The 12,286-nt window shown below is 45.3% G+C and overlaps 1 protein-coding gene and 1 pseudogene across 3 annotated transcripts in view; both read left to right on the top strand.

The window, feature by feature from the left end:
* KIF6 (kinesin family member 6) overlaps positions 1–12,286 on the top strand; it is a 413,362-nt gene that overhangs the window by 316,795 nt on the left and 84,281 nt on the right. The gene's annotated exons all lie outside the window — the stretch shown is intronic.
* On the top strand, positions 9,257–11,418 carry LOC118500190 (annotated as a pseudogene).

Raw genomic sequence — 12,286 nt, 5'->3', positions numbered from 1 at the left:
CTCTCTAAATTGCTCAACCTAACTCCTGAAAGGAAGACATGACCTGTACTCAGTTTCACAGTGAATTACATCCAGCCTGGTACCATTCTCTTTCAGGTGTGTAAGCATCATCATCCTCGTACTGCTGGGTAAGTAATGTCAGGGGCTCTGACTGGCAGCACTAACTTTCTACACAAGACTCACATTGTACATTTATTCTCATTAGCTTGAGACTGTATCAATATCCACTATTCCAAAGGCAGGGAAAAAAGATGTCTTAGAGGGTGGTCCTACGCAATGTCACAGAAAGTGCATATATGCACGTCTTGTTACCCACAAGCCTTGGGGGTGTTCTCCAGGCCAGAAGCAGAGCAGGCAGCATTGTTTCCTGACAGTGTGGAGCCAGGCTGTGTTATGAGTCCTTTAGACTAAACTTACACTTTGTTTCAGGTAACCCGTGAATTAGATATGTACCTCAAACCATTGCAAACAGAATGACTCCCACGTGTATAGGTTTCGGAAGAGAGTTCTAGGCTGTGAACTCTTTTATGTCACATGTGACTCTGGATCTTAACATACAGTATATTTTAAAAAACTATTTGTTGAATTAAAATGAGATCCAGGATTGAGAGTCATGCTTGTAAATGACAATTCAAGAATGCATGGGAAGTGGATTAGCTCTCTCAGGAAAACAACAAGGGAAAGCTCTGAAGGACAGGGAGAGGGAGAGGAGGCCATAGCAGGGCCTGAGAAGAAGCAGAGAGAAAAGAAGAGGGAGAACCAGGAGAAAATACTGTCCTGACAGCTGAGAGGGGATACTGCTCCAAGAAGCCACATGTTGTCAGTGGTGGCAGATGCTACGAAGAGATCAGCAGGTGGAGCTGGAAGCTCACATGGCCTTGGCACCTAGAAGAACCAGGATTGGAGTGTCAAGAATGACAAAGCAAGTCAGAAGAAACTGAGCAAACACTATGTTCAAAAAGTTTAAAAACTTTTCGTTTTATAGGTAAAAACATTTCTACAAGAAAAAGGGAGGTAGCTTAAGGAGAAGGGAAGTCTGTTTCCGAGACTCAGCTGAGACTGTAGGCCACAGAAGCAAACCAGGGACAAGCAAGAGATCGAGAGAGAAGCAAGGGAAAGACTGCCACAGCAAGGCTCTGGGAGTCGGGAGGCAGTCAGAGGGAATCACAGTGAGGGCCGCCAGGCCTGGGAGGAGGCCTGAGTAGAACAGCAAAGCAAGATGTGGCTGACACCAATGCGTTTACAAGCAGAAGGAGAAAATTAAAGGTGACCTGTATTTTCTCTGTGCAGATGGTAATGGAGGTTCAGCACAGCTGCCACGGGGAGTGGGAAAGAAGGCGGACTGGGAAAACAGAAAGGAACAGCGATCAGCTTTGAGGGCCCAGTTTCCACCTTAACCAACAGCTTTTATACTCGGTGGGAAGGTTGGTGGGACCTTACATCAATACGAATGCAGTGAGCGTGACAGGAGTGTAACCAGGAGCAGCCGTCTGGAGCACAGTGGAGCCCTCCTTAGTCCAAAGAAGTATATGCACCCCAGTGACCCGGCAACTCCCCTCCCAGGTTTATCTCCCAAGAATTTCTCATGGTTCAGAAGGAGACACATATGAAGATGCCTGCCGCAGCTCTGTGGGTGGCCAAAGGGATTTGGACACCTTCTGGGTGCCCATCCCTGGGGACGTGGACAGGTGAAACACTGGGAGAGCTTCCGTGGGGTCAGACGCAGCCTGTGGGAGCAATGGATTAACGTGCTACCAAAGATTGTCCTGAGAACACACACTTTATGTAAATTATAAATATATTCACACACACAAACAAAAATAGTCCAACAAAAAAGATACACTTTAGCATACTTTAACCATAAGAATGGTTACCTCTGTGGGGGAACATAACAGGACCAAGACTCAGAGATATGAGTGAGTAAGTAAATAAACAAAGAAAACAAAGGATGGGAGTGGAAAATGAAGTGAAGCTGGTGAAGGCTGAGAGCCCCCTCCCTAGAAAGATGGACACATGCATATCCACACACATTTTGGTATATAAATCAGGGGTTCACAAACCGCCCATGGCTTCTCCATGCTGTAGGCCATGTATTTTTAGTAGAGTCAGTGGGACATGTTGAAGCAGGATACTTTGTTTGTCTGCAGGTAAGCATGTCAAGCTAGACTACAGCTGCTTTATCCAGTAACAACTTCCAAAGAGCCCTTAGCTGTGTCCCTGTCTGAGGTGTCATTGCTCACACCAGTGCCTATAACCTGGCTTCCTGGAGCTTGTAAAAGCTGCCAATATCTTAGCCTGCCTCCCCAGACAATCTGACTCTATTAGATAAAGCCTGAGCATCCATTTGTTTAAAGACTCTAACATGCGACCAGGTTTAAAAACCTCTCCCTAGGCAGCGTCCAGAGACCTTGAGATCCAGAAGCTCTGAGATAGGATCTCAAAACCTCCACAGGTTAAACCAGTTACCAGGTGATTCTCTTGCACACTCAAGCTTAAGAACCATTGGCCTAAAAAGACATACTACTTCATCTCTCTTATTCTAAAACTAGCATGCATGTTTCCCAGTCCTGGTTTGTACCCTCGGGTCTAATTAGGTCTGTTTCCAGCAGGGGGTGGGGGTGGGGTGGGTTGGGGGACAGACAGAGATGAAGATGTTGTCTTTTGAAGCCTCCTACTACAGAGCTCACTAAACTGTAGTAGAGTTCTGACAACCCATGTGACAAATGTGCTTTTAGGTTTAAATACATGTAAATCATGCAGGATGGGCTGGTAGTACTGGTGGTCCCATCTTCCCCGAGGCCATTGAGCAAAGGAATTAATGAAACTCACACAAAGCTTTCCTCTGGAAAGAGCTTTTCCCAGCAGTAAATCAGTCTTTTTAAGTCAAATGAAAAGTTGGGAGACCTGCCCACATTTTAAAAAAATGTCACATCTGTTTGAAGTTACTGTAATAAATGATCATTAAAGGAATATTTGGTACTGGGGAGTTTAACATACGACCTACCGCTTTCTCAGGGAGGGAGCTTTTATTTGCATTCATGAAATGTATTCAATTATTATATATGACATGCTCATGACTGCTTAAAGAAGAGGACTAAAGAAAATGTTTTTCTATGAAAACAGATAACTGTGAACCAGTGTTCCTACAGAAGGCATCAAGATGAGGTCCCACACATGCTTATAGGGATGACCTCCATGCCGCCCTTACTTTAGGAACTGGTCCACCATAACCCTGATTCCCTCCACATGTTTGCTCCCATTCCCTCCCATGCCCTCCAGAGATCAGGAGCATCATACGGACCATCTCTGGGAAGACTAGCTGTCTTAGGAATAGATATACACCAGTGGAGTTTCCTCAGGATGGCATTAAACTATTTCCTAACTCTACTGACTACCTAGTCTACCTTTGTAATAGTCCCCAACAACTAGGACATAGTGACCTGGCTTGCCATTTTATCCCTACTTCCATATCAAATAACTCTTGTCATTGGTTCTAGTGTCATGATGTCATGTTGGCAGAGTCCATGAAAGAGGGACTCGGAATTAATTGCCTCCACACCTGAGCCTTGGGCCAGCTCAGCCTCTCTAACCCACGGTAATCAAGTTCTAGAACAAATATAGGGATCCCTTCTGATTCCCCCAGCTCCCCAAGGGTGTAAGAGTTGATTTAGAGTTTTAGGAGGGGATGATCAGTGGCTTACATGTCTGTGTTACTTAATAGAAGGGGTTTCTTCCCCTTCTTACCTGCACACTTTGCTGCCCTCACAGGCAGTTTCTAGTTTCTCCCAGCTCTGGCTTCCAGTTGGGGAAAGCCTGCCTGTTACAACAAAGATGTTGGCACCTTAATAGGATGTTTGCCCTTCACTGAATTAGAGCCAATTTTTCAGTACAAGACAACTGTGATTGAAAATCGCTGCATTTTCAGGCATGACTCATCCTCATGGGATATAATAGTGTGAAGAGAGTCTGGAAACCCCATGTGCCCAGCACCACACAGCTAACTCTTTTGTGCCAGATCTTTCATACAAACTGAATCTGTCACTCAAAGAGTGCCATTAAATAACAAAGGAAGAAAAAACAGGGAGATTAACTGCAGTTGGAAAGAAGTCCTTGATAACATGAATTAAACCAAGAAAAGCTTCCCTTTACTCAGCTGGATCCTTCAGACATAGACTCTAAACCCAACAAATCTCATAGCACCATCTGGAAATGATGTACGTGACAAATAGGAGTTCTCTGATTCCTATTAGACTTCAATTTTAACCTTTATTATTTTTTCATTTGTTTTTTGCATTTACACCTGTCTCCTGAACTAGAATTATAAGCTCTGAGAGTAGAGATTAGATTAGAATCTTCAGTCACCCTACAGTTATTAAGACAGTGCTGGCCTCAGAAATTATACTCAAAAACACTGTTTTGCTTCAGAATGACAATTTGAAATTGACTTTGGGAAATCTTAGCAGTCAAGAAAACTGATCATGATATATCTTTCTAGAAGTAGGACAATGGAGCAACAGACTTCTTGAGAGTCAGGGAAGGAACTTCTCAACAGGTAACAAGACAACAGCCATCTTGAGGCAGAAGTGAGATAAAATAGAACAGTAATATCCTATTTCTAAAAGTGTAAGGGAAATGAAAGGTGCATTTTAATTGCAATATAGCAGAGGCACCAAGGTACCATGTCAGGCACAGGTCTACAGAAAAGGCAGTGGCATAGATACAGGCCCAGTCTTCTCTCTTCCTCTCTGACAGGGGAAAGAGTTATATATTCACTCTACAAATAACATATTAAGTTCATCACTCTAGACAAAAATACTAGGAAAGATGTTGTAGGAGCCCCCTTGCCTTCCAATGATGTGTTTGCTCTACTGGCCTAAAGGAACTGTCCAAGCTGACAGGACAAAGAAGATGACTGCAGGGGCCCTTGGGGAGCCCTTGAACACTAGCTCCTCTGTGGCCCTGGGTTAAAGCAGCCACTGCACAGGGCCCCCAGTAAACTGTCTATGGTTCTTCATCAGGCCCCCTCAGCTGTTCCCTCAGTGATGACATCTGTCTCTGCCAGATACACACTAAGGCAGGATGGGATTCTGCCAGGGGCTGGCCCTGGAAGTTGCATGAATTTCTAACTCAATCCCTCTATCCTTTGTATTCCCTTTGAAGATGAAAAACTTTGAAACTGTGTTGGGTGTCCTTGACCATTGACTTGCAAGGATCCCATCATTGGTTTGCTGCCAAGATGATGCTCATCTACTTTTGTCTGTGATTACTTCATCCAACAGGCAACCCCACCCCTGGGGTTCCCACAGGGCCAGGTAGTGGTCATGATTCACAATCCCAAAGCACACTTGCACATGAACTTTTCACATCATCCTAGCCCTGAGAGGTGTCTCATTCTCATCCAGAAATGAGGACTCTGAGATCCAGCTGCTAAGAGAGAGAATGGTTGTTGGAACCCAATGTCTGGCTCCCAGTCCTGCGCCCCCCACACCACAAATGTTGCTTGCTCACGTGCCCCTCCTTTTACTCTGTAGAATTTATGGAATTCTTACTAAGTATGAGCCCCTGTTCTAAGCTCCTGGGATATAAGAGTGAATTAAACAGATGTGGTCACTATCCTCACGACATTTAGGATATCAAAAGGGAAACAAACAAGTAAACAAGCAATCCCAATACAGTGCACTATCTGCCTGTGGTGCCAGAACTTTGGAGTGCTGCAGAGCACATAGGTGACACCTACTGCAGACTTACATGGTCCTGGAACACTGTCCACAGGAAGAGGCATCTCAGCTGAAACTGAAGTGTCAGTAGAAATTAGCCAGATCAAGAAAAGAGGGTCCTAGAAAAGGGAATAGCAAGAAAACGTGAACTCTGAACTGAAAACAATTCAGGCCTCCTGGATGGACAGAGGTGTGTATGCCAGGGAAGATCTGGGGAAATCGGCAGGAGCCAGAGGTGGAGGAGTCTGCCTTGCCATGTTAAGGAATCTGAGCTATGTCCTGATGTCACTGGGGAGTGCTTGAAGAGTTTTAAGCAAGAGAATAACAGGATCAAGTTTGCTTTTAAGATAGGGGCTCACTCAGGCTAAAATGTGGAAAGACAAGTAATATGAATGCAGGGAGCCAAACAAGCAGTCGTTAGAGTAATCTGGGAAAGAGATGATAGCTTCTTCTATAAGGCCAAGTAGAACAAAGCTAACTGGAACGTTATGATAGATACTGAGTATGGAGAATAGATGAGACTCCAGGATTGAGTGGAGGGGCTAATGGAGACAGGAGCAAAGGATGGTGTGCAGGTTATTGGCATGAGCACATGGGTGCATGTTGGTGCCCTGCAATGAAATGAGAAAAGATGGGATGGAGGGGGAAATCTTTGGAGAAGGCAATCAGTTCTACTCTGGAAACAATGAATTTTAATTATTTGTAGGGCATCCAATAAGCAGCTGGATGAGGGTCAGGAAATAAAGCAGAGCTGAGTTAGAGATTACAGATGAGGCACTAGCATGAGGACAGGGTTAGGATGAAACCTACAGAAGAAGACCCAGAAAAGCAGAGACAGAGCAGTCAGGAAGAGCCCAGTGATGTGACACAGAAGCCAATGGAAGAGAATTGCACTCTAGGGACCGTGGCGAGTGCGGTGCCAGGCACAAAATGAATGCAATTGGATCTGTGAAGGCTGGATGTCATGGGAAGCCAGGTGTGAAAGAACAGCCAAATGCTGCATTCCTTCTCCCTTCCAAACCCAGGCCTCACCACAAGGTAGAGATGTTTCTGTTTGGTGAGTAGGACAGCCTGCCAGCCCCACACTGGACCTGTCCCCAGCAGTGCTGCACTCTCCAATGTAAGCACACAGCCTGGGGCTCCCTGATGGGAACACTTTGGCCCCAGCAGTGAGACCCAAGGCACTCGCAGGAGGTTCTGGCTGAGTCCCAGAGCCTTCTACCTGGCCCTCCTCAAGGGCCTCCTCAACAGTGAGCAGCAGCTTAGGGCATTTATTGGGGGAGGTAGGGGGAGGGAGGCCTGTGCACTAGGGAAAATCATCACAGGTTCCCCACCTAGGCCACAGGTTGGCTCCCTGAGCCACACCAATAATGGGAATGTGCATCTTTTAGAAGGTCAGGAGTCGAAGACTCCTCCTGGCACAGTCTGGATGAGCAGAACTCAGCCTGGGATCCTTATGGGGCAGTGTGGGCAAGGAAGAATGAGGGCATGGCAGCCTGGGGTCACCCTCTTTCTCAGCTCTTTGGTAGCTTCCTTTCCCTTTTCATCTCCCTCAGGACTGGGATTTCTTAAGGAAAAGTTTGTCTTGACAACTAGGGATCAGGAACACATGTGGGTGGGTGGCCTGCAGTGGTGACGACTATGGAGTAAAGGGAAAATGGTCTCATGGAGACAGGATAGCCCTCAGCCACACCTCTTCAGTGGGTAAGCCCTTTTTAGCTTGGCACTGGGCTGCAGAGAAGAAGCTGGAACAGCTCACAGGGTCCCCCACCATGTCTGCCAGACCTGGGCAGCTCTGTGGAGAGAATGGACCGCAGCACCAAGCAGTTTTCTCTGCCATGCCTCCGGCACTGCTGTGGTGGTGGTGTGGTCACCTGGGGCCTCGTCCCAGGCCTGTCAGGGCTACTCTGAGCAGTGCTGCTATGGAGGCTGCCTATTCTGCTAAAGTACCTTGCTCTTCTAGCTCCACTCAGCTGTCTACCAGTGGTAACATGAATTTCAGCAGCTTTGCAGCCTTGCTCTTGCATTTTCATAATTTTAGTTTCCATACTCTACAGATCTCGCAGGAAGAGGAATCATTCATTCAGCAATGAAGGACTGTCAAATCCTATGAAATCCTAGGTACTGGTGATGGACAGGGTGGCCATCAAACAGTCCTAGTTCCCCCACTTGGCAGAAACAAAGCATGAAGAGTCCTTGTCTTCTGAGCAACCTGGACAGAACCTCAGATGATGGCTGCCCAGCAGACAAAGCCAGTGCAAGCCCACAGAGCCCAACACAGTGACCTACATGTCATAGGGATGTAGACCGAGCCAAATTCAATCTGCATGGCATCAAAAGAAACTGCACTCCTCTCCAGGAGGTGATAGGCTCTAACTGAAGAGAGAACATGCATAATCTTTGATGAGCCTGAATACCCTTAATGAGAGAGCCAGGGGTGGAGTTCCAAGAAACCTAACGTTGAAGGAAAATTTAGTCCCCTTCACTGGAAACTTCCCCTGTCTGTAGTCACAGGCCAAGGAGACAGATTTGGAAAATAGCAGTGACATAATTCACACTTCTTTCCATCAAGCACAGAGCAGCTGTGGCACCCTGGCCTTTGCTCATATTGTTCCCCTGCCTGAAATGCCCTCCTCTCTCTCCTTCCTCTAACAAAAACCTATGCAACTAAAGCAGTTATGGGTAAATAAAACATCTGGGTTTTACTGGGTTCCAGAAAGATTTGAGAGGTGGAGAGAGGATGGGGAGAGAGGAGACAACTAAAATCCAACTGGCTAAGTGTTGGCAATTAATAACATATGATGATGGGTATGTGAGGGTTCATTCTGTTTTTCTATTTTGTGTCTATTTGGAAATTTCCATAATAAAAGTTTTCTAAAAAGTTCTATGCACCATAAAATCCAGGTCAGTCCTACGTTGTACATGAGCTTTCCTGACTCATGGATAGGCCCCTCCCCAGCACTGTAATGGCACAGCCAGTGTCGCCCCAGTAGCACAATGATATACTGTAGCCATATGTTATATATTTGTTTCGTAGATTTTCAGTGACCTCTTCAGTTTCATGGCAGAAAAGAGAAGATGGGAAAGCAATTAATTTTTCATAAGGTCCTGGACTGCATGTTTCTCATGTAGGCCTTAACCTACACCACTTCTGTAGCTCTCCACAGTGTCTCGTCAATATTTGTGGGAAAATATAGAGGAATCTTTAAGTAAATATCAACACAACCATCTGGTGCATTAGTAAACAGCCACCAAGTAGACAGCCATCAGAGATAATGGAGAAGTTTTTAAAGACATGGGGAGGCGAGGCACCCAGACTTGGCCTCGGAGGGGTTGCAGGCAGAGGGGTGGGGCGGGGGCGGGGTCAGTTCTGTCAGTTCTCTGGAATAATGAGCCCGCCTCATCTCCCCCAGCCACTGGGTTCCTCTCACCTGAAGTGCTGCTGGGGACAGTTTATCCAGGAGGAGAGAGGGGCTACTGTCTCCAGTGAATTCACTTGCTGAGGAATTTGGGAGAAGACAAGCTGAAGTTCCCATTTTATGGATACCTTGGGTGCAGCTTCCTAGCTTGTAGTTGTGGATACACTACCAAACTGGGGTGACTCTTGTGAAGATGAATTAAGTGGTCCTGATACTGCAACTGAAACAGACACTATTAGATCAACTTTTCTATATAGAAAGAATATCAATGGAAAAGTGGTTCTTTGTTTCCTCAGGAAAGATGTGGCATTACTGAACTATACGGCCATTGTGAACACCAGCAATGAAAATCCTAGATAAGAATCTTGTGTCAGAAAGTATCTTCAGCCCTGGCTGGTGTGGCTCAGTGGATTGAGCACCGGCCCAAGAACCAAAGGATCGCCGGTTTGATTCCCAGTCAGGGCACATGCCTGGGCTATGGGCCAGGTCCCCAGTAGGGGGTATAAAAAAAAAAAGACAGTATATTCATGTTTGCAGGGTCTGATTTGAAGGAGGAACTCAAGAAACTTAAATGTTGCCAGATGGGTAAAGCCAAATTGACAAAAAAATTTCATTTAGCCGCCCTGTTCATCATTCACACAGTGGGGCCAATGTACAAGGGCTGCTACCACACAGCAGCCGCAAGTTCCCTGTACAGCTGCTACAGAAATGTACTTCAGCTGGTAAAAGAGCAGTCAATCTCTTCTGTTGGATTCTGTGTCAACAATTCTGTGAAACAAGGTTATCCTATAGAGGATGCAACACATACAGCACTTCACACTGTAAGGAGATTCTTTGAGATTCATGGGGGAGACCATTGAAAAAGTAGTATTTGCTGTCTCTGAACTGAAAGAGGCTACTTATCAAAAGCTGCTACCTCTGGACTTCCCAAGGTCACTGAAGGAGGAGAGGTTACCACTGCTGTACCTACCTGCAGATATTGGAACTGTCGAAGAGGAGCCTTGGTACCTGAACCTGAACAGCAGATTCGAATAAGTAAGAAACCCAGTGAGGATGACCAAGAAGAGGAAGATGAAGGCTTGGAAGTTGATCCTCTGTTTCATTGGCTCTCATGCTTTTGCTCGAATGAAGGAGATATTGATGAGCAGAGAAGACTGATCTCTCAGGGACTGTTCTCAGAGGCAGCCCTGCAGAAGCAGCATCAGAGAAGTGAAGGACACTGACTGCCCACCCCATCAGGGGCCTCCGCCCTGATTCCTACGAAGGCACCAGCAGTTTCACCCAGCAGTTGCTGCACCATCAGTGCAGACGTCCACATGGTGGAAAATGCATAGGATGTTTTAGTATTATTATGAAAATAATTTTCACCTCGCAAACCCCTGGAAAAAGGCTCAGGACCTCAGACCCACTTTAAGAACACGGGGGTGCGATCTCTCTCCAGTACTTCAGAGCTGAAAGGAATTCTGTTACAATCACTGGTTATGTCAAGCAAGATCTGAAGATCTCTCTGATATTGCTTCTCTAAAAGCCTTACACCAAACAGGTATTGACAACTATGGTCACAAAGTGATGGTGGTCGTTGGAAGAAACAGTCCTATAATATCAGTAGATATGAACAAGGCTCTCTTATATTTTATCCGTGTAATGGATCACATTGTTGTGAAGGACTATGTAGTTAGCATATTTTCACACACTGACCGGCGAACACAGTCACCTGGACTCTGACTTCCTGAAGAAACTCGACAATGTCGTTGATGTCAAGTACAAGAGGAATTGGAAGGCTGCTCATTTTGTTCATCCAACATTTCGTTCAAAGGTATCAACATGGTTTTTTTAGCACCTTCTCTGTCTCAGGACTGAAGGACAAAACCCACCGTGTGGGCAGCCTCCACCAGCTGTTTTCTGCCATCTCACCTGAACAGATTGACTTTCCTCCTTTTACCCTTGAGTGTGATGCTGGGGAAAGTGGGCCTAACTGTACATCTCATCCCCCACCACCAGATTTGCAACCTGCCACCTTTCAGTGCTACTGGTTTCCAAGGATACCACTTTCTCCACGAATCATTACCTGTTGAGGTGATACTCATGTTTGCTGTACAGATCCAGAGAGTCTTTTGTCTCCACCTTTCTGGTATTTTTTTATTGACTGTATATTTTCTGGCACATAGGCAATCTGAAAATGGTAGACCATTCTGAATTACACACTTATTTTCAATGGGTATGTTTGTATCAAATTAAAATGTTCATTTTTAGAGGGTGGTTAATAGAAATTGGGGAGCAGCTTTCGAGTATCTTCGGTTTCCTGAAAGGACACTGGGTGCTCCATCAGATGAGCTACCACTATTGTTCACATCATCTCTTTAACATTGCGTGCTTCCTTCGTATGCTTAAGTTTTTCTCAGATTGTATAGAACCAGTGGGGAGAAAATAAAGACACGGGGAAATACATTATAATGCTAAGTGAAAAAAAAATCAAAGCACAAAACCATATATATGGCATGATCTTAACTGTAAAAAAAACTGGCTAGAAAAAAGACTGGAAACATTTCAAAATGTGCTTCTTTCTGGGTGAGGGATTATTAGAGATATTTTTTCTTGTTTCTATATTTTCAAAATGTGGTTAACGTCAGCTATCATAGGAGTCAGCAAACGTTTTTGGTAAAGGGTCAAATAGTAAACATTTTCAGCTTTGCCGGCCACGCAGCCTGTGTCCAGTCTGCTCAGCTCTGCCGTCCTAGCAGGCGAGCACCCACAGACAGTGTGTGAGTTGGACGCGGCTGGGCCCCAACACCGGCCCTTCGCAGTAGCTCGTGGTGAGCTGGATTTGTCTCCTGACCACCCACAGGTTGCTGCCTTCTGATACAGGATTTTGTAATAAGAGAAAAAAAGTTACTTAATTTACACTAAGTACGTGGTCTTTGACTATAACTATAAGATCCTGACGCCGTGGAGCACACGTAGCACAGAAAGCATGCAGCCATGCTTTATTCTAGAATTTGAAAGTCATAAGTTAGTGAATGTGAGAATGCAAATTCTATGCTGGGTGGAGGAGTAAAAATTCACAATACCAGTGATTAATACAAAATTTATCTTTATTTTAAACCTAGTATATTTCATTTATTTGGATTTTATTTTATGCCTTTTAATAAA

This window comes from Phyllostomus discolor, chromosome 4 (genome assembly GCF_004126475.2).
Source record: "Phyllostomus discolor isolate MPI-MPIP mPhyDis1 chromosome 4, mPhyDis1.pri.v3, whole genome shotgun sequence".
Lineage (NCBI taxonomy): Eukaryota > Metazoa > Chordata > Mammalia > Chiroptera > Phyllostomidae > Phyllostomus > Phyllostomus discolor.
Note: the sequence above shows the minus strand (reverse complement) of the source record. Positions and strands in the feature narration are given on the sequence as shown.